This window comes from Mirounga leonina, unplaced genomic scaffold (genome assembly GCF_011800145.1).
Source record: "Mirounga leonina isolate KUSES-001 unplaced genomic scaffold, KU_Mleo_1.0 Mir_166, whole genome shotgun sequence".
In the NCBI taxonomy this organism is placed as follows: Eukaryota; Metazoa; Chordata; class Mammalia; order Carnivora; family Phocidae; genus Mirounga; species Mirounga leonina.
Window position 1 is genome coordinate 29,408,423 of NW_023270418.1, and position 19,499 is coordinate 29,427,921.

Here is a 19,499-nt window from a genome sequence, read left to right on the forward strand (position 1 = left end):
GTCGTTTTTCTTTCCTCACATTGAGGTTTGGTGATGGTAAAACTCAGCTCCAACTGAGAGTAGAAATCTGCAAAATTAAAACTATTTCTCCCAGGGACAAACTGCTTCTTTACAATGTTATAACAGCCCCTTCTTTGAGTGACTGTTTCCTCACAGAGATTTTAGTTCTCTGAAATTAGAGAACCAGAAACCGTTTGAAATTGTATCAGTACAGAGCTGCTGGTGAGAGTTCTGAGCATCACATTCCACATTTATCTTAACGTTGTATTACCAAGGAAACAAGCGCCCTGGGTCTACTTCACAGTCTACCCCTGATACTCACCTCTTTGCGCCCCCCCGCCCCCGCAGCCCTACTTTGTATTGAGCCTATCACGTTAAATTAAACCTAAATCCCCCCTTACCTTTAACACCCTACATTTAAATCCTTTATTTTGTGAGACATCCTCTGTTGGACGGTTTCTCTCATTGTCAGGTCGGGGACACACCTGGGGCTTAGGCTAGACGAGGCGACCCAGTGGTCTCCAGGGGTAAAACGAAGACGTAAGGAAAAGCAAATGAAGTACTCCGCCCCCCACGCCATCAGGTAATTCATGAATCTTATACTTTTTCTAAACGTAGAGTAATGCCCGTGCGTAAAAAGGAGTATAAAGCTGCGGCTTCTTCCACTTCGGATTGAGAAGGTCCCCTTCATAATAACTGTCCTTCGGCGAGAACGCGTGACAACGCATTAAATATAACAAAAAAATACCAACTTAAAAGGGTGGGGAAAGGGTGGGGAAGTCGTAACACTCACTTTACAATCAACCTGTGTTGTTCTATCTTACGTTTCTTAGCCCTATCAAGCTTTCGCGGGCTCGTACTATAAATAGTCTTCCCTAAAATTTACCCAAGAAAATATTTATACACTAAGCGAAAAAACTTCCGTGCTTTTTTGTATTAATAAAGATGAAGAGCACAGATCATTAATTTTCCATCTGAACGTCACACAAAGTACAAAGATCAGAGATATAAGTCCAAATACCAAGTTCTTATTTTTGAAAGACCGTTTATTCCCCCGAAGGGGTGGTGCACCGTTCCTGGAAGTACTGCAATACCAGGTCGATGCGTGGAGTGGACGGAGCAAGCTCCTATTCCATCTCCTAGCTCCAAAAATCCATTTAATATATTGTCCTCGGATAGAGGACGTATCAGATATTAAACTGATAAGAACAGATACTACACTTGATCTTAGCCAAAAGGCCGAGAAGCGATACTGAAGCCTGGGCTTGCGGGCAGCCCTTACCCTTGGGATAGCTTTTACGGTAGTGGTGATTTTGGTGGCCTAATGATTAGATTACTTTGCAATGTGAAGGTCCTCTACAATTCAATTTCCCATTATTCTTACTTCATAATAATAGCTAGACTTTAAAAAATAGCCTTAAATTTTGTTCTTTACTTCTTTGCCTGCCTGTTCACCCTCGGTGTGCTTTACATAAGCCCGCCCCTGAACTGTTTTTACTTTCTTGGGATTGGTCCACATACAAGTCGGATTGCGATGTGGGCGTGGCCTCCCCCCCTTCCCTTCCCGCCCCACCGCGTCAGTCTGCGAGCCGGAAGGTTTTCAGGCGGTTTCCCGGGGGTGTGGGGCGGCGTCTCCTTTAGTGTGTGAATGACCGTGTGGCGGGTGCCGGCGCCCGTCTCCCGGGCCTTTATTTGGTGAGGCTGCAGCTCCCACGCACAGGCTTTGAAGAACCGGGTTGGGATCCCTGCTCCCTAGTCCGTGACTTGATGACGTGAGGCCCGTTGCTTAGACCACCGTGGGCCCTTCGCAGAGGGGAAAAGCGGCCCCGAGAAAGGCCTTGCGGACGTTCCCGATTCCTAAACCCCGGTGGGAGAGAGGGGGTGCGGCCAGCATAGATAAAACTGAAATGAAGCACTTCCTTTGTAGGCTCAGGGCAAAGACAGCTGTATGAAAGGGTTTGGGATCAGGCCGGGGCTGACAAGGAACTTGGAGTCCCGTCTTCTTGGAAACTCTATTAATGGAAATGTGGAATGTTCTGTCCGAAACCTCCTTAACAAGCTCTACACCCGGGCTGGAAATAGAGGCCGAGTGTCTGTGTCAAAGTGACCGGGTGGGAACTTCCGTTCTCACTGAGAGGCTTTTAATTAGCAAAATGTCTGGGATCGATGATTTTAGAGAACAGGGTTCTCAGCAGTGTGTCCCCGATGTTACTAAACAGGGGCAGTTTCTACAGGTCTCCATAAGTAAACCCAGGGCCTCCAGGGAGGGGCTGAGTTAAGAGGGCGCGGCCAGCAGAACAGTGCCCCCAACCCAGAGGCCCAGGTCCTAATTCTCACAACCTCGCAATGTATTACCTCGCAGGGCAAAAAGTACTTTGCAGATATGGTTAAGTTAGGGTTTGGGGAAGGAGAGGTTATCCTCGATTATCTGGTGGTCCTTATCAGGGCTAGAGGGACGCAGGAGCCACCAGCGTCAGAGTGATGCGGCATGCAAAAGATGGATGAGCCATTGCTGGCTTTGAAGATGGAAGGGGGTCATCAGATGGATGTGGGTGGCCTTCTAGAAGCTGGAAAAGGCAAGGAAACTTTTTTTTTTAAGATTTTATTTATTTATTTGAGAGAGAAAGAATGAGACAGAGAGAGCATGAGAGGGGGGAGGGTCAGAGGGAGCAGCAGACTCCTGGCCAAGCAGAGAGTCTGATGCGGGACTCAGTCCTAGGACTCTAGGATCATGACCTGAGCCGAAGGCAGTCGCTTAACCAACTGAGCCACCCAGGCACCCAAGGAAACAGATTCTTCCTTAGAGCCTCCAGAACAGAATGCAGCCCTGCCAACACAGCTTGATTTTAGCCCAGTGAGACCCGTTTTGGACACCTGACTTCCAAGACTGCAAGATAAGAAGTTTTGTTTTAAGCCACTGAGTTTGTGGTAATTTGTTACAACGGCAGTAAAAACATACAGGGGCAAAAGCAAACCTTCATTTCTTTCAATCTCAACCTTCTCCAAATTCTTCAAGACCCAACCTTGGGCAGACCACAGCCCCCTAGCTGAGCAGCCTTCACCTTCTGCCCAGGCTACAGCCAAGGGGCCCAGACTGCAGATTTGGGGCCGGGGGTAGTTCCCTAGGTGGGGCTGCAGCAGCCCTGTTCCTCCTCTGAAGCCAAAGCAAGTGGGGAGTGGCTCCTTCACTCTCAGTCTGCTGTTATCCCTGCCTCTTCCTATCCAAGTACGGGACACTGATAGTGCAGGTGCCATAAAAACTTAGAATTAGGGGCGCCTGGGTGGCTCAGTTGGTTAAACGTCTGCCTTTGGCTCAGGTCATGATCTCAGGGTTGTGGGATCAAGCTCCCTGTCAGGCTCCCTGCTCAGTGGGGAGCCTGCTTCTCCCTCTCCCTCCCCCTACTTGTGCGCGATCTCTCTCTTTGTCAGATAAATAAATAAAATCTTAAAAAACAAAAACGTAGAATTACATTTGTTCCTGGGAGGCTATTTGTCCATTTGTTTATGCTTATTGAGCACACACTCTACAATGATAAAATCAGGCATGGCCCTTGCCTTCATGACGTTCATAGTCTACTGGGGAAAACCGGGAGAAGAATCCTGGGGTCCTCCAGGCAAGAGCTGGTGGGGACCCGGGCAGGGGTGGCTCTATGGCAGAGGTGGAGGGAAGTAGGGGAGTTCACAGAGAATCACTGGCTTTGATGACAGGAAAAGCGAGGCCCACATGAGGGGGTCCCGGAGGCCCTGTGTGCAGGCCCATGCCAGGGTTGGCCGGGGGAGCACTGCCCCTGACTTAAGGCTGGTTCCACCTGGCCCACTTTCCTGTGGCGACTCTGGGGTGGATTTGGGCAGCTCCTGGGCAAGAAGCACCAGCTCTCCTCTGGGCCACCAGTTTCACCCTGTCTGCTAATGTGTATCAGCCCCCTGGCTTTCTAGAAATTTGAACGTACACTTTCCGCTGAAAGGCTCTCATCCGGTGCCTGGGCTTTCTATGCCCCAGTGGCAGCTGATTCCCTGTCTCCAGCCTCACCGGTCAGTGGTGCCAGGCACCATTCCAAGTGCTTTATATGTTTTAACAACCTTAAGAGAGAAGTAGTCACTATCATCTTTCTTCTCTAACAGGTGGGGAAACTGAACCACAGCAGGTTAGGTGACTTTCTTAAAGTCACACAGCTGGTAAATGGCAGGGACGCCAAACTCAACCACCTGGCCTTGGAACCCCCATTCCTAAAGTCTATGCCCTCCCACCTTTGCTGGGCTCTCTCCCTGGATGTCCGGGAGGCATTTCAGACTCACTCTATCCAAAATGGTTGTGTCCCCACTGAAACATCCTTCATGCTCCCTTCATCTCACTCCTACATTCGTCAGCTTGGCCTGTTGCTTCTACTCCAAAATACATTCTGAATGACTCTGTTTCCTTCCCTGGGCTGTTCCTCAGCCTCCACATCTCGCCACCTCCTCTTTCCCATCTTAGGTCAAATGTCGCCTCCTCCAAGATGCCTTCCCTGGCCACCTTCTCACCAAATCAGAGAGTCTTGTTCTCTGCCACCATTTCTCATAAATCTCAGGGTGTCTGCATTTAGCACTACCGGCATTTTGGGCTGAATAATTCACCGAGGAGTGGTAGAGAGGGAGCTGTGCATTGTAGGGTCTCCCCACTGGATGCCGTAGTATAGCACCCCCAAAGCTGTGACAATCAAAAACGTCTCCAGGGATTGCTAAGGTGTGGTCTGGGGAGGGGAGGCAAAATCACCCCTGGTTGAAAACCACAGTGCAATTTCAAATATCTTATGTATTGGCTGTCTTATTTTCCCTTTCCCTCTTCCTGTAGAAAATAACCAGACAGCAGTCAACAAAGGCAAGAGCAAGGCCATGGCTCTTCTGAGGAGTGCACTGCGAGGTTCGGGACAGAGCAGCCTGTCAGTGGGTGGGGAGATAGGGGATTGGGTGTAGCAGACCTGAGCAGGTCAGGGAATCAAAGGTCTCAGTGTCCAGTTGGGTTTCAGGTAAGTAGGTCAAGGGGTGAGCAGATGCCCCTGAAGCTCAGGGGAGAGGTCTGAGGCATCAGGAACAGGGGGAGCCAGGCCTCAATCATTCCAGCACTCTCCCCCATTTCTCCACGTTGTCTGTTATTTCTTTCATCTTTTAGCCAAAGTAGCCATCGACTTGGACCTGAATTTGAATTCATTTGCCCAATGGTGAAAATAGTGCTCCTGGAAGGTTTCATTGTCAACCAGACTCTTCTGCTAAATATTGCCTGGCTCCTGTGCCGGCTTAGACCCAGCTTTGGTTTCCATCACCTGCTTGCTAAACTTCCCTAGGCTGGATTAGATCAGCAGTGTCCTGGAGACTCCCAGAGAAAACAGCCTGGCCTAATGGTTAAGCACCTAGGACTTTAACTATTGACCACCCCCTTCCCATGCTCTTCTAGCTCTGTGATAGCAGGCAAGCTCCTTGTCTCCTTGTGGGGTCCCTCCTCCAGCCGAGGATACTTGTGGCACCTACCTCCCGTGGTTAGTCGGGGGAGAGGTCCTGCACGTAGGGGTTGGTCTAAAAGGCCCACACTTGCTTGTAGTTGTCAGTCTCAGTTCCACCTGACCTCTTTGTGGCTTTAACACAATTCATCTGGTATTTCCAGATTAGCACTCTGCCGATTGTCCCACTGCTTACGGAACCTCATTGTGGGTTTCTAGTGCTCCTCCCGTTTCTCCACACACCCCCCCCCCCGCTTTAAAACTGGTCCTCCTTCAGGGTACTTGCATGTTTTTTTCTTATGCAACCCATTTTCATAGCTGAATTACCATTATTGACAGCTCTCAGATCTGCATAGTTACCATTTAATGAGCAAAAAATCCATTTTTTAATTTTTATTTTATTTTTTAAAGATTTTATTTATTTATTTATTTGAGACAGAGAGAATGAGAGACAGAGAGCAAGAGAGGGAGGAGGGTCAGAGGGAGAAGCAGACTCCCTGCCGAGCAGGGAGCCCGATGCGGGACTCGATCCCGGAACTCCAGGATCATGACCTGAGCCGAAGGCAGTCGCTCAACCAACTGAGCCACCCAGGCGCCCAAAAAATCCATTTTTTTAAAAGATTTTGAGGTGGGGGGAGAGGGAGAGAGAGAGAGAAAGTGTGAGAGCGAGCTCACACAAGCAGGAGGAGGGGCAGAGGGAGAAGCAGGCTCCCCGTTGAGCAGGGAGCCAGACAAATTGGGGCTCAATTCCAGGACTCTGGGAGCATGATCTGAGCTGAAGGCAGATGCTTAACTGAGCCTCCCAAGCACCCCAAAAGCATGTTAAGTTGCCTTATAGTTTTTTAAAATGATTTTATTTTTTAAAAAAGTATTTGAGGCTGCAGGCGGGGAGGTAGAGGGTGAGGGAGAGTCTCAAGCAGACTCCATGCAGAGCGCACAGCCCAGAGCCCCAAGCAGGGCAGATCCCAGGATCCCAAGACCAGGACCCAAGCCAAAACCAAGAGTCGGACACTCAACCGACTGAGCCTCCCAGGAGCCCGTAAGTTGCCCTCTAGTTCTGACATAATATGCATACTTTAAATTTTACATATGGATGGGAATCCCATTTTGAGCAACAGAAGGATGTTCACTATAAAAACTACTTATGTCAGGGCACCTGGGTGCCTCAGTCGTTAAGCATCTGCTTTCAGCTCAGTTCATGATCCCAGGGTCCTGGGATAGAGCCCCACATCAGGCCCCCTGCTCGGCGGGAAGCCTACTTCTCCTTCTCCCACTCCCCCTGCTTGTGTTCCCTCTCTCACTGTGCCTCTCTCTGTCAAATAAATAAATAAAATCTTTAAAAAAAAAGAAAAGATGGGATCTCAAGCTGAGTCCAGTATTGCCCACACGGCTCCTAAGTCCTAAGTGAGTAAGTTCTACTTTCCCACTGAGAGAACAAATGGAAGGAGGGAAGCCTGGGTGGCTCAGTTAAGCATCTGCCTTAGACTCAGGTAATGATCCCAGGGTTCTGGGATCTAGCTCCCTGCTCAGCAGGGATTCTGCTTCTCCCACTCCCTCTGCCCCTCTCCTGGGCTGTGCTTTCTCTCTCAAATAAAATCTTAAAAAAAAAAAGGAAGGCAGACAAACACAAGCAGGGTCATTCCAATCAAAGTATATTTACACCAACAGCATAAACTGACCATGATTAGCCAAGGTAGGCCTTTTAGCAGTTGACTTCTAAGTAGGCTCCATGCCCAGTGTGAAGCCCAATGCAGGGCTGGAACTCATGACCCTGAGACATCAAGTTGGATGCCTACCTGACTGAACTACCCAGGGGCCCCCAGCAGTGACTTTTGAGCTTAGAGTCCCTGAATGAGTGAGTCACCTCCATGAAAGAGCGCAGACCATTCCAGAAAAAGTATGTAGAGACCCAGAGGTTCACTATAGGAACAGAAACTCAAGGGCTGTAGGCCTGATTCTACAGAAAAAGCAGACTCCACAGAAACCATGTTGAAGTTTCATGGGCAGAAAAGGGCAGTGAAACACCAAAATCGGACAGCCACTTTTTTTGAGTCTAAGGGACCCTTGATGGTCATACTCCAGCCTCCTAGTGCCTCAGCCAAGCCTGCTAAAGTTATCACCCAAACCCCAGCAGACATTTCACACAGTGAGGCACATGGCAGGTGGTGGTGAACCTTAGGAGATCTACTGAGGCTCCTTGAACACTGCTTCCCCGAGCTGGACAGCAGTAGGCAACCTGCCACACTAAATAGAACAATGCTGACAAGGGCAAATTCCCCAGGATTATTTCCTTCTGCCCACCTAGACACTCAAACACATGAACAACAATGAAGGTTAAACTTTTATTTAGAAAGGCTGAAATAATTGTATGCTAATTTCCACAGCTAGGTTGTACAAAAAATGACCTGAAGACTTCCTTTTGGTATCCCTGAAGAAGTGGATTCCTGTACAGGAAAGAAAGGAAAAAAAAAGTGAGCCTCCTTATTAGGTAAGAATGTATTGAGTTTATAAGGGGCTACCCTTTAAACTAGTTCACGTTAAAAAGCTTGTTTCCAGGTATACTTTTCTGTTTATCTTAGTCTATTAGATATTAAACACCAATATTTGAACAGATGCATACCTGTGATATGGGCCTTGTTCTTTTTTCACACCTGGAACACAAATATACAATCGACTTCAGCAAGTGATTTATTCCCTTTCCCATATTTAGAAATCCCTTATGATCCCTCAGACAGTTCCTTCTGGAACAAGCTTCCTCTTTTCCCCCAGCCAGCCCCAGTGGGTTCACCTTTACAGGCTCTGGAACTAGGACAGGAGGTAAGACATGTGACTGTTTCTTCACTGGGAGTTCTAGTTTGGGCTACCCTGCACCACCTAGATTTACTCACCTCTGACTTCAGACTGGAGCTAAGCAGAAAAACGGCTGAGGGTTCCTGCTGAAGATTGAGAACTAAGCTTCTCAAACATCTCCGGTCCCTGTTGCTGAGAGCAAAGACACATCTGTAAAGGCTTTGTAGGTTTCAGAATGCCTATTTTACAGTAACCACCAGGTAGTCCACAGAACTTCCTACTGGCTTGAAGCCAGTTGATAAACTACTGTTGTCACTTCGTTCCAAGGCAAGCTCACAGCTCAGAAAATACCTTTCAGTCACCATGATCAGACTGGGGCGGTATTGAATTCATCACTGGTGAGGGGGAGCTTGTTGTAGGTGGTTCAGAATGGCCACAGACAAGACTCTGGAGTGAGCCAGTAAAGTCTTCTTACAGCTTCCCAGACAAGTGCCACCCAACACACACCCCCCCTAAAAACACCCGGCAAATTCTATATAGCAGCTAAGTGATGTTACAAAGGCATTTTACCTCAAATCATTCTTGGGCTCCACACAAGGCACTGGACCTGAAACGATTAAGAACAGAGTCAGTAATGCTTACGTCCAACAATAAAAGTTGTTCTTGCTTAAACTATCATTCCTAGAAAAATCAGATTTCCGAGTCTCAACAGCAAGTTATCAGCCGAACGAGATTCCATGTAAGTCATCATGCATTTATACCCTCGAAAGGGTATTTTTTTCTACCCAATATGCTCCATGAACCACGTACGGAAACAACTCACCTTTGCGCAAACAAGCAGGTTAATGGGTTAACAGCACCTAGAGAAAGAGAAAAACGTAGGTGGATAAAAAGCCCTTCCACATAGCATCCCTCCACTCCTGCCTTCTCCAGTTTCTCAGGTGTTCACTTATTTTCATTGTGTAGGTCATAGTGAGCTAGTTTGATTCATCATGGAAACTGCCTATTTGGTGGCATGAGCCACAGACATTAATCCACTAACCTGTTAACTCTGGAGGCTTTTGGGCAGCACACAGAACAAGCTGCTCCTGAAAGAGAAGATTACATAATTAAGTGAAGGATCTAAAACAGCCACATCCATTCCAACTATGATTAATGGATTTAAACTAAGAAAAGCCAAGCAGATGCTACTGACAGGCATACACTGTACCTCAGTTCCTTACGAACAAATTCTCATCCTTTCTCCCAGTTAGCCCCAGTGGGTTCACCATTACTGGCTCTGGGGCTGGAACAGGGTAAGACAGGATGCTTGCTTTCCTCACTGGCACAGACTCTGGCAAGCCACAACCACTAAGGTTACAAGTACTCACCATCCTTAACGCTCTCCGAAAGCTCAACCCTGGGCAGAATCATCAATGAACATCTACAAGAAACTGATCAAGAGACGCCTGGCTGGCTCAGTTGGTGGAGCATTCGACTCGAGGTCATGAGTTTGAGCCCCACGTTGGGCATGGAGCCTATGTAAAATAAAAATAAAAAAAATAAAACTGCTCAGAAGAAACAGATCAAGAACCAGAAACCTATATGGGTCAATGAAATGTCTGGACACAACAAAACACCCACAATGAAATCATCCTTTGGATAACAAACTCACACATATGCTAATCAGTATTAGGAGAAGCTACTTACTTTAAGATAGAGGAATGTGTCACCATCAGGACAACCTGCAAAAGGGGAACAAATGGTTATCTGAAAATATAAAACGGAATAAAGTTTCTTCATTAACAGAAACTGCCATCAGAACTCTAACATGCTATTAATTGTCGCACCTCACAGAGGATCAGCATATCTATTCAAATCATCTGACAGTTGACGTGTGGGTGAGGGGGAGCACACCCTCGCAAGAACTGTGCTGTTAGGCTGCTCTCTCCCTCCACAGCAAAGTCATTACAAGAGAACAAGCTGGAAGGAGCAAAAAGGCAATGCTGCTCCACTGGCCATTTGCTCTCCTGGTTGTAGGCAAAACCGGACAACACTCCAATCCCCCATCTGAACAATTCATCACCTGTATTCACCCTGGGAGGCAGGTGGATTCCTCAGGCCTAGTGATGAGATGCTGAAACAGAAAAGGAAGGCGTTATGTATGTACCTAAGAATCATCACTCATAGACCCCTGAGTACTCTTGGCCCACTTCTCAGTAGGAAGATGGCATCACTTTAAGTTCAGCCATATGCTTGTCTTTCTTTATGTTCATCACGGAGTGGTCAGCACAATTTGAACAAGAACCCCACCTAGACACTGCCCACCCACACCTGCGGAAATCACGGCCTACCCACCTGGAGCATTACCGTAATGCCTAGTCTGCACGACAGGTCTTGTCCCATCCTCCAGCCTGTAAGGTCTTTCGAGCTGAACCACATCTGGAAAAAACAAACAAACAAAAACGAGGCGCACCCCTCACTTAGTTCCGCACCTTGCAGTCTGTCTCACGTCTGTGCCCTCACACCTCCGCGCTAAAACCCCAAGCGTTTGCTGCGGGATGGTGCTACTCAGAATCTTTATGTTTTCTCCACTATCCATCAGAAAGAGAGAGTTCAACTTTAGGTGTCATCCCCGCAGCACATCCCACTGGACGCGCGTAAACTCCGCAACGGAGGAACAGTGGTAACGGACGGCCGTAAACACTCACCCTAACAAGTCGGCTCCTCTCCATTCGTCAGCGTTCCAAGTGCGCCCGAACCCTGCAGACGAGAGGACAGTAAATCAACATTCGTGATTTCACAATCGCTGTTTCCGGAGCTACGACTGTGCTGGACTTCGGCTATGCAAGGCCCGTCTCCTCAGAGAGTCTTATCCTCACGGAACTCAGTACAGGTCTGTGAGAAGGTCCTCATCACAGAGAGGGCCGCCGCTACGGCCCGCCATCGCCATTTTGTCCTTCACAAAGCTGCGCTGCTGCTTCGTGGATTCAAGGCTATGGCCGAGCTCTTACCCTCCCCCGCCAACCAGTAAGTGCAACCTAAATGCTCAGGCGTGCTACGCTCACTTGGTTTAAGAAAATAAAACAGGAAAGGTTCTACTCACCGAACGCCGCGGAAAAATGAGACCGAAGGCCTGTAGCGACATACTTAAATACCACCTCGCAGAGGCCCACGGGATTTGGGGGTGGGACTATGGCGGGCGCAGGCGCATAAGGAGAGGGCGCGCGAGCCCGGGGAGTTGTGGGTAAAGAATTCCAGGGGAGGGGGGAGTGCCGTTCGCGCCTTCAGGAGCTGGGGCGCGAAAAAGACGCGCCTGCGCTTTAGGGAAGCGCGCGGGCGCTCCTGTCTGGCGGCGGGGGGTCTGTACCCCAGGCTTTCTCTGGGGCGAGAGCGCGGAGGCCTTGGCTTCGCACCGGTGGTGGGCGACCCTCTGCCTCCGTCACCGCTGCCTGCCCCACACCCTTCCCTGAGCACTGCCCTTACTTACATACACACCCTAAACCGGTGTGCAGGCTCCGCCTCCACGGATCCCGGACCTCCTGCAGCCTCGACCCGTGTCATCTCGGTCCCACGCCTGCCGCCCAGGCGCATTCCAGGACTGGTGCGCAGGGTCCCTGCTTAGCGGGCGGCTTGGGGGAGGTCCTTTGCATGGAGCCATTTCGGGAAAGTGAATCAGGCCGTAAGTGCTCTGCTTGAGTCTTCTGACAGGGTCTGATTTTTCCTGAGCGGCCACCTATGACCTGCTGTCTAGTCCGCTGTCGCTAGGAGCTTGGCTTGTAGTTGGGCTAATATTCGCTATCATTGGAAGCACTGTTTTAAGCACACTACACGAATTGATTAGTTCTCCCAAATCCCTAGATAGCCCATTTTATAGATAAGGGACCCTAGGTGTAAAGAGTTCCTACAGAGCTGCCTGCATCTCCCACCTGATCGTCAAGGTGGTTCCAGTCACCTCTAAACCGTTAAGACCAATTGGCTTGGTTCATCAGTAGTTTGCGGTAAGCACCTAGTGTACTTGCAGGTTTTAGAAACATTGCCTAAGCTCTGACTATGGGCTCCGCTGTATGACCTCACCTAATACTGCAACCCGGGGAGGAAGGTATTAAGGTAATGTTACAGATGAGGAGACTGAGGTCTAGGGAGGTTAAGTAACTTGCTGGGTATTATCCATTTAAGAGATATCAGAGGCAAGCAGTCTGCAAATCCAGGCAGTCAGATTCCATGCCCGCACTTCTGACCACTATGCTTTACTGCTCTCATCTCACAGTTCCTGCTCAAGGTAGTCAGGCAGCAGGCAAATGCACAGGAAACAAATGGAATGATCCCTGGGTCCTGTTTCTCAGTCTTTTTTTCATTATCATCTCCTCCTCACTAGGAGCCTTAAAAAGACATTTCCCCCTCCAATCCCACTCATGAAATTTTAATACCACTGATATACTGCATCTCTGCTTATGTACGATGGCCCTTTGGTGGGCCATAAACCTCTTTAATATCTAAGATTTTTCTGCCCCTCCCCCTGCCAAACCGATTCTCACTCTTTCAGGGGCAATGTTGTCCCTGTGTGTGTCCCAGGGTAACATAACAAGTATTCACAACGAGAGAATTCCAGTTTGAATACATTTAGGGACAAATAAATTTATTTACTCAGCAAATATTAATTGCTTGTTCAAATACATGATTGAAAAGTTGTAACAAGGGGCGCCTGGGTGGCTCAGTCGTTAAGTGTCTGCCTTCGGCTCAGGTCATGATCCCAGAGTCCTGGGATTGAGCCCCACATCGGGCTCCCTGCTCCGCAGGAAGCCTGCTTCTCCCTCTCCCACTCCCCCTGCTTGTGTTCCCTCTCTAGCTGTGTCTCTCTCTGTCAAATAAATAAATAAAATATTAAAAAAAAAATTGAGCACAGGCTTGGAGCTGGAACAGAAAGGAAGTGTATGGATGTTTCCAAAAGTTGGAAAGAGGCAAGTTATTGTTTGGTGTCCTTTTGATGTTGTAAACTGGGCCAACACACCCTGGGGGTTATCTGATTTTCTAGGGAGTGTGCACTTTTGTTGGACTTCCTATTTGCTCTTGATTTGGTTATTTTATAATTCTTTGATATCCTTGTGTGACATTAGCCAGTTTTATATCTACCTATGAACAAATTAATTCATATCAGCATTCTTGACGGATGGACTCTAAAATACTCCTTTCCTAGAATTTTCTTTTGAACAAGTCTTAAATCTTATTTTTTCTCTCATTAGTATGTTGCATAAAATCTTTTTTAAAAAAGGTTTTATTTATTCATTAGACAGAGCTTGCGCGCGCAGGGGAGCAGCAGAGAGAGAGGGAGAAGCAGGCTCTCCACTGATCAGGGAGCCTGATCCAGGGCTCCATCCCAGGACCCCGAGATTATGACCTGAGCTGAAGGCAGATGCTTAACCAACTGAGCCACCCAGGCACTCCTTTCCTGTGGTTTTTACAACAAATTTAATCTGGCTCCCTGGCTCTGGTTTCCTCCCTTTTAATCAATCCATTCTCTACCTTGTAGCAGAGAGATCTTTCTAAATAAAACATTTGTGGTCAAGTCTCACTTCTCAGGGGCACCTGGGTGGCTCAGTCGTTGGGCGTCTGCCTTCAGCTCAGATCATGATCCCAGGGTCCTGGGATCGAGCCCTGCATCGGGCTCCCTGTTCGGCAGGAAGCCTGCGTCTCCCTCTCCCCCTGCTTGTGTTCCCTCTCTGGCTGTGTCTCTCTCTGTCAAATAAATAAAATCTTAAAAAAAAAAGAAAAAAGTTAAAAAAAAAAAAAAGTCTCACTTCTCAGCTCATAATCCTTCAGTGCCCTTCCATAGTCTTTAGGCTAAAGACCAGACCATCAATATAGCCATCAAAACCCCTGCTTTCCTTGGCAATTTTTTTTTTTTTAACCACTTCTCCCTCCCCAAGCCTGATCTACCCTGCCTCCCATTTTAACTCTTTTAGGTTCATGCTTGTGTAAATCATCACTGTATCCTTGTTGCCTGGCAGAATGCAAGACACTAAGAAGGATTCAATATATATTAGTTTATCTCCATAAATTTGGAATGACCTTTTTCCAGCCTCAATTCATTGCCCTACATATGGTATGAGCGCCTTGCTTAGAGGTCTGGCAAGTTTCCTCAGGGAGCAACCCTGCCCCCACGTGGCTGCAAGAGGCACTGCCTCCCTTAAGGGTGGAGGAGGATATGCAGATTACCATTGTTTTGCCAGGAATTGGGAGACCTGCCAGTAACCTTGGTGGAGAAACAGTCCCAATTTGATAACAGAATTATCTGGATTGTGGTAAAGTGTGACATTGGAAGGATTAGCCTGGTCTCAGGGGAGACGAGGATGTTGAAGAGTATAAGGACAGGCTCACATGCTTTATTTGTAGACCAGAGGGAGGAAGGTTTGGGACAGAAGGCACGATGGGGAGTTGATACAGGTAGTATCGCTTCTCGGCCTTTTGGCTAAGATCAAGTGTGGTATCTGTTCTTATCAGTTTAACATCTGATACGTCCTCTATCCCAGGACAATGTATTCCATTGATTTTTGGAGTGGGAGCTGGAATAGGAGCTTGCTTTGTGTACTCCATGCATCGTTTCCCTGGTCCCTGGGTGTTTAATGGGGTTGATATACTTGGAGTTAGAGTAATCCCACATCAGGCCTTTGGCCTGGGAAAAAGAGCTATCACAGTGGTAAAGACAAAGTAGAAGTCTCTGAAACTGACCCGTCCCCATTCCAGGGATGTCCTTTCTTCCCATTCTCTCCTTAACCCATTGCACTCTAGCTCCTGTACCCTCCCCTCCACGAGGCCACTACTGACCTCATTCACTTAATCCCAGAAGATAGTTCCATCTCTTTTTTTAAGATTTTATTTATTTATTTGAGGGACACCTGGGTGGTTCAGTCGTGAAGCGTCTGCCTTCCGCTCACGTCATGATCCCAGGGTCCTGGGATTGAGCCCCGCCTCAGGCTCTCTGCTCAGCGGAAAGCCTGCTTCTCCCTCTGCCTGCTGTTCCCCCTGCTTGTGCTCTCTCTCTCTTTGTCTCTCTCTTCCTCTCTGACAAATAAATAAATAAAATCTTTTTAAAAAGATAAGATTTTATTCATTTATTTGAGAGAGAGAGAAAGTGAGAGACAGAGCATGAGCGGAGGGGAGGGGCACAGCCCCCCCCCCCTTTTAAAGTAATCTCCACACCCAACGTGGGGCTGGAACTCACAACCCCAAGATCAGGAGTAGCACAGTCCACCACTGAAGCAGCCATGTGCCCCAATACTTCCATCTTTCTTGACCTCTCAGTAGCATTTGACACTGTTGACCTGCCCTTCTTCCTGAAGTGTTCTCAACCCTTGCTTTCTGGGACCCTGCCCTCTCCTGGGTCTCCTCTTGCTTCTTGGCTATTTTCACTATCTATCCCTACACATTCTTCAGGGCTCTGCCCCAGGTCCACTTGTTTTCTCATTCATTATGCTCTGCCTAGACCAACTTACCCATCATCTTGGCCTCATTTACCATATATATGCTGCCATGTCCCCAACATCATCTCAACCCACGATCTTCTGAACTGCACACCTTGTATCTAATGGTCTGCCAGACATCTTCATTGGGATTGCCCATAAACAGCTCCACTTGTCCAAAACTGAATTCGTCGTCTCTTCCTACAAATCTGTTCCTTCTCCAGTGTGCCCTCTCTTGCTCAATTGTCTAAGCCAGAGTGTGATCATTATCTCCAGAGCTGATGCACTGTAAATGCTCTCCAGCCAAAGACTGCCAGGAACATATTTGTATTGGAGCAACTTGGGTTTATTACTTGTTACAGTGAGGAAGAACCCACACCAGGGGAAACCGCAGGGTGTCTCAGTAGGAGGGTGTTAGAAAGAACTTATTGTAGGATCTGGGCTTGTGTTAGGTGATTTGGGGGAGGGTTTAAACAAGTGAGACTTTACTTTTTTACTTTTTTACTCTGGATTTGATGTTTTCAGGAAGTGGCATCGTTTTATTATTGGGTATCTTAATAAGCCTTACCTAGAAGGAGGGAAGTCTATAGTCGATGAGGCTAACCTAGGATTGGTGAAGAAGCAACAGTCACTCATAGTAGCCAGGATAGGGAGCTGTTTGGACTTTGTGATTTGGACAATGTTCATGTTTTTTTCTGTGTTCAGACGTGATTATAGAATAGGCTTGTTTTGGGCGTCTGGGTGGCTCAGTTGGTTAAGCGACTGCCTTCGGCTCAGGTCATGATCCTGGAGTCCCTGGATCGAGCCCCGCATCGGGCTCCCTGCTTGGCAGGGAGTCTGCTTCTCCCTCTGACCCTCCCCCCTCTCATGTGCTCTCTCTCATTCTCTCTCTCTCAAATAAATAAATAAAATCTTAAAAAAAAAAAAGAATGGGCTTGTTTTGACTTGATCCATCATGATCAGAGAGTGGCCTTGTCTTATGTTGATGTTCTGAAATTATGTTCAACAGGAGAACACCAAGGCCTTGGTCTAAGTGCCAGGCCAGCTTCTAGATGTCAGCAGCTGCTTTTCTCTTTCTCAGTACCCTAGCTTAAGCCATTCTCCCTGGATTTCTGCTACATATTCCCAAGCTGGTTTCCTGGCTCTGACTTTGCCTCCTCCTCCTCCTCCTCCTTCTGCTTCTGCTTCTTCTTCTTCTAGTTTATTTTTAAGTAGTCTCCACCCAACATGGGGCTTGAACTCACAACCCCAAGGTCAAGAGTCCTATACTCTACTGACTGAGCCAGCCAGGTGCCCCTGACATTACCCCCTTCTAACCCATTCTCCACATTATAGCCAGAGTAGTCTTGTGGTCTTTCTTTCTTTCTTTCTTCCTTACTTTCTTTCCTTTCTTTTAAGATTTTTATTCAAAGAGAGAGAGACAGAGCACAGAGAGAGAGAGAGAGAGGGAGGAGCAGACTCCCCGCTGAGCAGGGAGCCTGCTGTGGGGCTCCATCTCAGGACTCTGGGATCATGACCTGAGCTGAAGTCAGACGCTCAACCCACTGAGCCACCCAGGTACCCAGAGTGATTTTTCTTTCTTTCTTTTTTTTTTTTTTTTAAGATTTTATTTATTTATTTGACAGAGAGAGAAATAGCGAGAGCAGGAACACAAGCAGGGGGAATGGGAGAGGGAGAAGCAGGCCTCCCGCTGAGCAAGGAGCCCGATGTGGGACTCGATCCCAGGACCCTGGGATCACGACCCGAGCCGAAGGCAGACGCTTAACGACTGAGCCACCCAGGCGCCCCAGAGTGATTTTTCTAAATGAAAAATCTGATCTCAGCTAAAAATCCTCAGTGCTCCTCCTTTGCTCTTAGTTAGGTTCAAGTCTGTACCTCCTGACAGAGCCAACAAGGCCCACTTTTGTTTCAATTTTTTTTTTTAAAGATTTTAAAAAATTATTTATTTGACAGAGAGAGAGACACAGCGAGAGAGGGAACAAAAGCAGAGGGAGTGAGAGGGAGAAGCAGGCTTCCTGCTGAGCTGGGAGCCCAATGCGGGGCTCGCTCCCAGGAACCTGGGATCATGACCTGAGCCTAAGGCAGACGCTTAACGACTGAGCCACCCAGGCGCCCCTGTTTTTCAGTTTTAGTATCACTACTGCATTCCTTCCCTTGTTCTACTTCACCCCTTACCCACATAAACTCCCTGAGAGCAGAAATCATGTCTGTATAATTTATTTTATCCCCATCGTGTAGAACAAGGCATGACACTGTAATTCATTGATTGCCTGCCCCATGCTATGAAGTAAGCTCCAGAAGAGGTTGTTAGGAGAAATACTTGAACTGTAGACAGCTTCCTCGCCAAAGGAAGCTCTTCGAGGATAGGAGCAGCGTCTGCCCTCTCCTGGCAGCGAGACGCACTGCCTCCATTTGCGGAGGAGAAGGTATACGCAATTGACCGGTTCTCTGCTGGGAGCTGGGAAGAGGGCATTCACCTTTGCGAAAAATTCAATTTGAGAACAGAATTTCCTTATTTCCTGAACCGTGGAGGAATATGCCATTGGGAAGTTCTCCCGGGGAAGGATTAGACTGGTTTTTGGAAGAGCTGAGATGTGGAATTTTGTAAGGGACAGCTTGAAAGCCTGCTTTTATAGCCTTGAGTGCAAGTTCGGGAAACAAGTTCTGATGGGAACCTTAATTGTAGGTTGTTTCTTTGTTTCTTGGTCCAAGATCATGAGTAGTATGTATTATTATCATTTAATATTTCATAAATCCTCTACCTGAGGATACTTTATGAAGGGGATTTTTGGAACAGGGAGCTTGAGTAGAGGCTGGCTCCATCCAATTCACAGACCAATCTGATATCGCAGTACCTTCATAAATGGTGTGGTTCTCTCTTTTGGGATAGTAGTCAGTTAAAATGCAGACTGTTGATATTCCACTGTGTCTTTTGGCTTTTGGAAAAAAAAATTTAAGGTGAATCTGCTGTTTCCCCTCTTTCTTTCATGCTATATTTTTCATGCATATTTTGTCTTTTATGTCCTGGTTCTTTAAGATTTAGTTATTTATAGTATTCTATTTAGAAATTTTCTACAAGTTATTTTGTCCCCTAATGATAGACCTTTTTTCAGATTACCAAATATTTAATGCTATAACGAGTGCTACAGTGAAGTCTTTTGTATGTTGCTTTGTGCACATGTATGAGAGTTTCTCTGGGGTATGAATCTAGAAGTGACATTTCTGGATAATAGCAAGAGTATTTTCAGTTCTATAGACTGTTGCAAATTGCCCACATATCCTGAATTGCAATTCTCTGCTATTCCTGAATAATCCCATTTTTGCTGGCAAAATAACTGACAGTTTTATTTTGAAGGTTAACAGTTGCTAGTATAAATGGCAATTAAAAAAACCATTTTTCTAGTTGTTTGCTACTGGCATACAGGACAGAATTGTTTTGTGTCTAGTTTTTATTGAGCTCTTATTCTAATAATTTGCAGATTCAGTTTGATTTTTCTTTTTTAAAAGATTTTTTCTTAAAGATTTTATTTATTTATTTATTTGACAGAGAGATAGAGAGAGAGCACAAGTAGGCAGAGTAGCAGGCAGAGGGAGAGGGAGAAGCAGGCTCTCCGCTGAGCAGGGAGCCGGACTTGGGGCTCGATCCCAGGACCCCAGGATCATGACCTGAGCCGAAGGCAGCTGCTTAACCGACTGAGCCACCCAAGCGCCCCTTTTTATTTTTAAAGATTTTATTTATTTGACAGCGAGAGCACAAGCAGAGGGAGAGAGAGAGAGAAGCAGGCTCCCCGCCAAG

The 19,499-nt window shown here is 47.3% G+C and overlaps 1 long non-coding RNA gene and 11 other non-coding genes across 15 annotated transcripts; 2 read left to right on the top strand and 10 right to left on the bottom strand.

Annotated features, from left to right (window-relative positions):
• Window positions 1–1,060: 1,060 nt before the first annotated feature.
• On the bottom strand, window positions 1,061–1,251 carry LOC118016400. The gene has a single exon (XR_004680817.1). It is a non-coding gene; the product is annotated as a U2 spliceosomal RNA (small nuclear RNA).
• A 6,551-nt stretch (window positions 1,252–7,802) lies between these two features.
• Window positions 7,803–11,432, bottom strand: LOC118015964. 4 transcript variants are annotated; one of them, XR_004680730.1, is made up of 12 exons: window positions 11,350–11,430; window positions 10,955–11,006; window positions 10,602–10,685; window positions 10,330–10,380; window positions 9,954–9,988; window positions 9,635–9,781; window positions 9,307–9,549; window positions 9,088–9,124; window positions 8,835–8,871; window positions 8,363–8,456; window positions 8,095–8,125; window positions 7,803–7,918 (listed from the first exon to the last, which is right to left on the bottom strand). It is a non-coding gene; the product is annotated as an uncharacterized LOC118015964 (long non-coding RNA). The 4 variants fall into 4 exon arrangements; XR_004680729.1 differs by having other exon boundaries at window positions 10,602–11,006; window positions 11,350–11,432; XR_004680731.1 differs by lacking the exon at window positions 11,350–11,430 and having other exon boundaries at window positions 9,307–9,352; window positions 10,602–11,326.
• On the bottom strand, window positions 8,197–8,321 carry LOC118016402. The gene has a single exon (XR_004680819.1). It is a non-coding gene; the product is annotated as a small nucleolar RNA SNORD22 (small nucleolar RNA).
• Window positions 8,599–8,667, bottom strand: LOC118016397. The gene has a single exon (XR_004680814.1). It is a non-coding gene; the product is annotated as a small nucleolar RNA SNORD31 (small nucleolar RNA).
• On the bottom strand, window positions 8,950–9,019 carry LOC118016396. Its single transcript, XR_004680813.1, has one exon. It is a non-coding gene; the product is annotated as a small nucleolar RNA SNORD30 (small nucleolar RNA).
• Window positions 9,197–9,263, bottom strand: LOC118016392. Its single transcript, XR_004680809.1, has one exon. It is a non-coding gene; the product is annotated as a small nucleolar RNA SNORD29 (small nucleolar RNA).
• Window positions 9,471–9,591, bottom strand: LOC118016403. The gene has a single exon (XR_004680820.1). It is a non-coding gene; the product is annotated as a small nucleolar RNA SNORD22 (small nucleolar RNA).
• On the bottom strand, window positions 10,057–10,131 carry LOC118016393. Its single transcript, XR_004680810.1, has one exon. It is a non-coding gene; the product is annotated as a small nucleolar RNA SNORD28 (small nucleolar RNA).
• Window positions 10,455–10,527, bottom strand: LOC118016394. Its single transcript, XR_004680811.1, has one exon. It is a non-coding gene; the product is annotated as a small nucleolar RNA SNORD27 (small nucleolar RNA).
• On the bottom strand, window positions 10,810–10,884 carry LOC118016395. The gene has a single exon (XR_004680812.1). It is a non-coding gene; the product is annotated as a small nucleolar RNA SNORD26 (small nucleolar RNA).
• Window positions 11,433–14,692: 3,260 nt separating the features above from the next.
• Window positions 14,693–14,877, top strand: LOC118016358. The gene has a single exon (XR_004680789.1). It is a non-coding gene; the product is annotated as a U2 spliceosomal RNA (small nuclear RNA).
• A 3,520-nt stretch (window positions 14,878–18,397) lies between these two features.
• On the top strand, window positions 18,398–18,580 carry LOC118016360. The gene has a single exon (XR_004680790.1). It is a non-coding gene; the product is annotated as a U2 spliceosomal RNA (small nuclear RNA).
• Window positions 18,581–19,499: the final 919 nt, after the last annotated feature.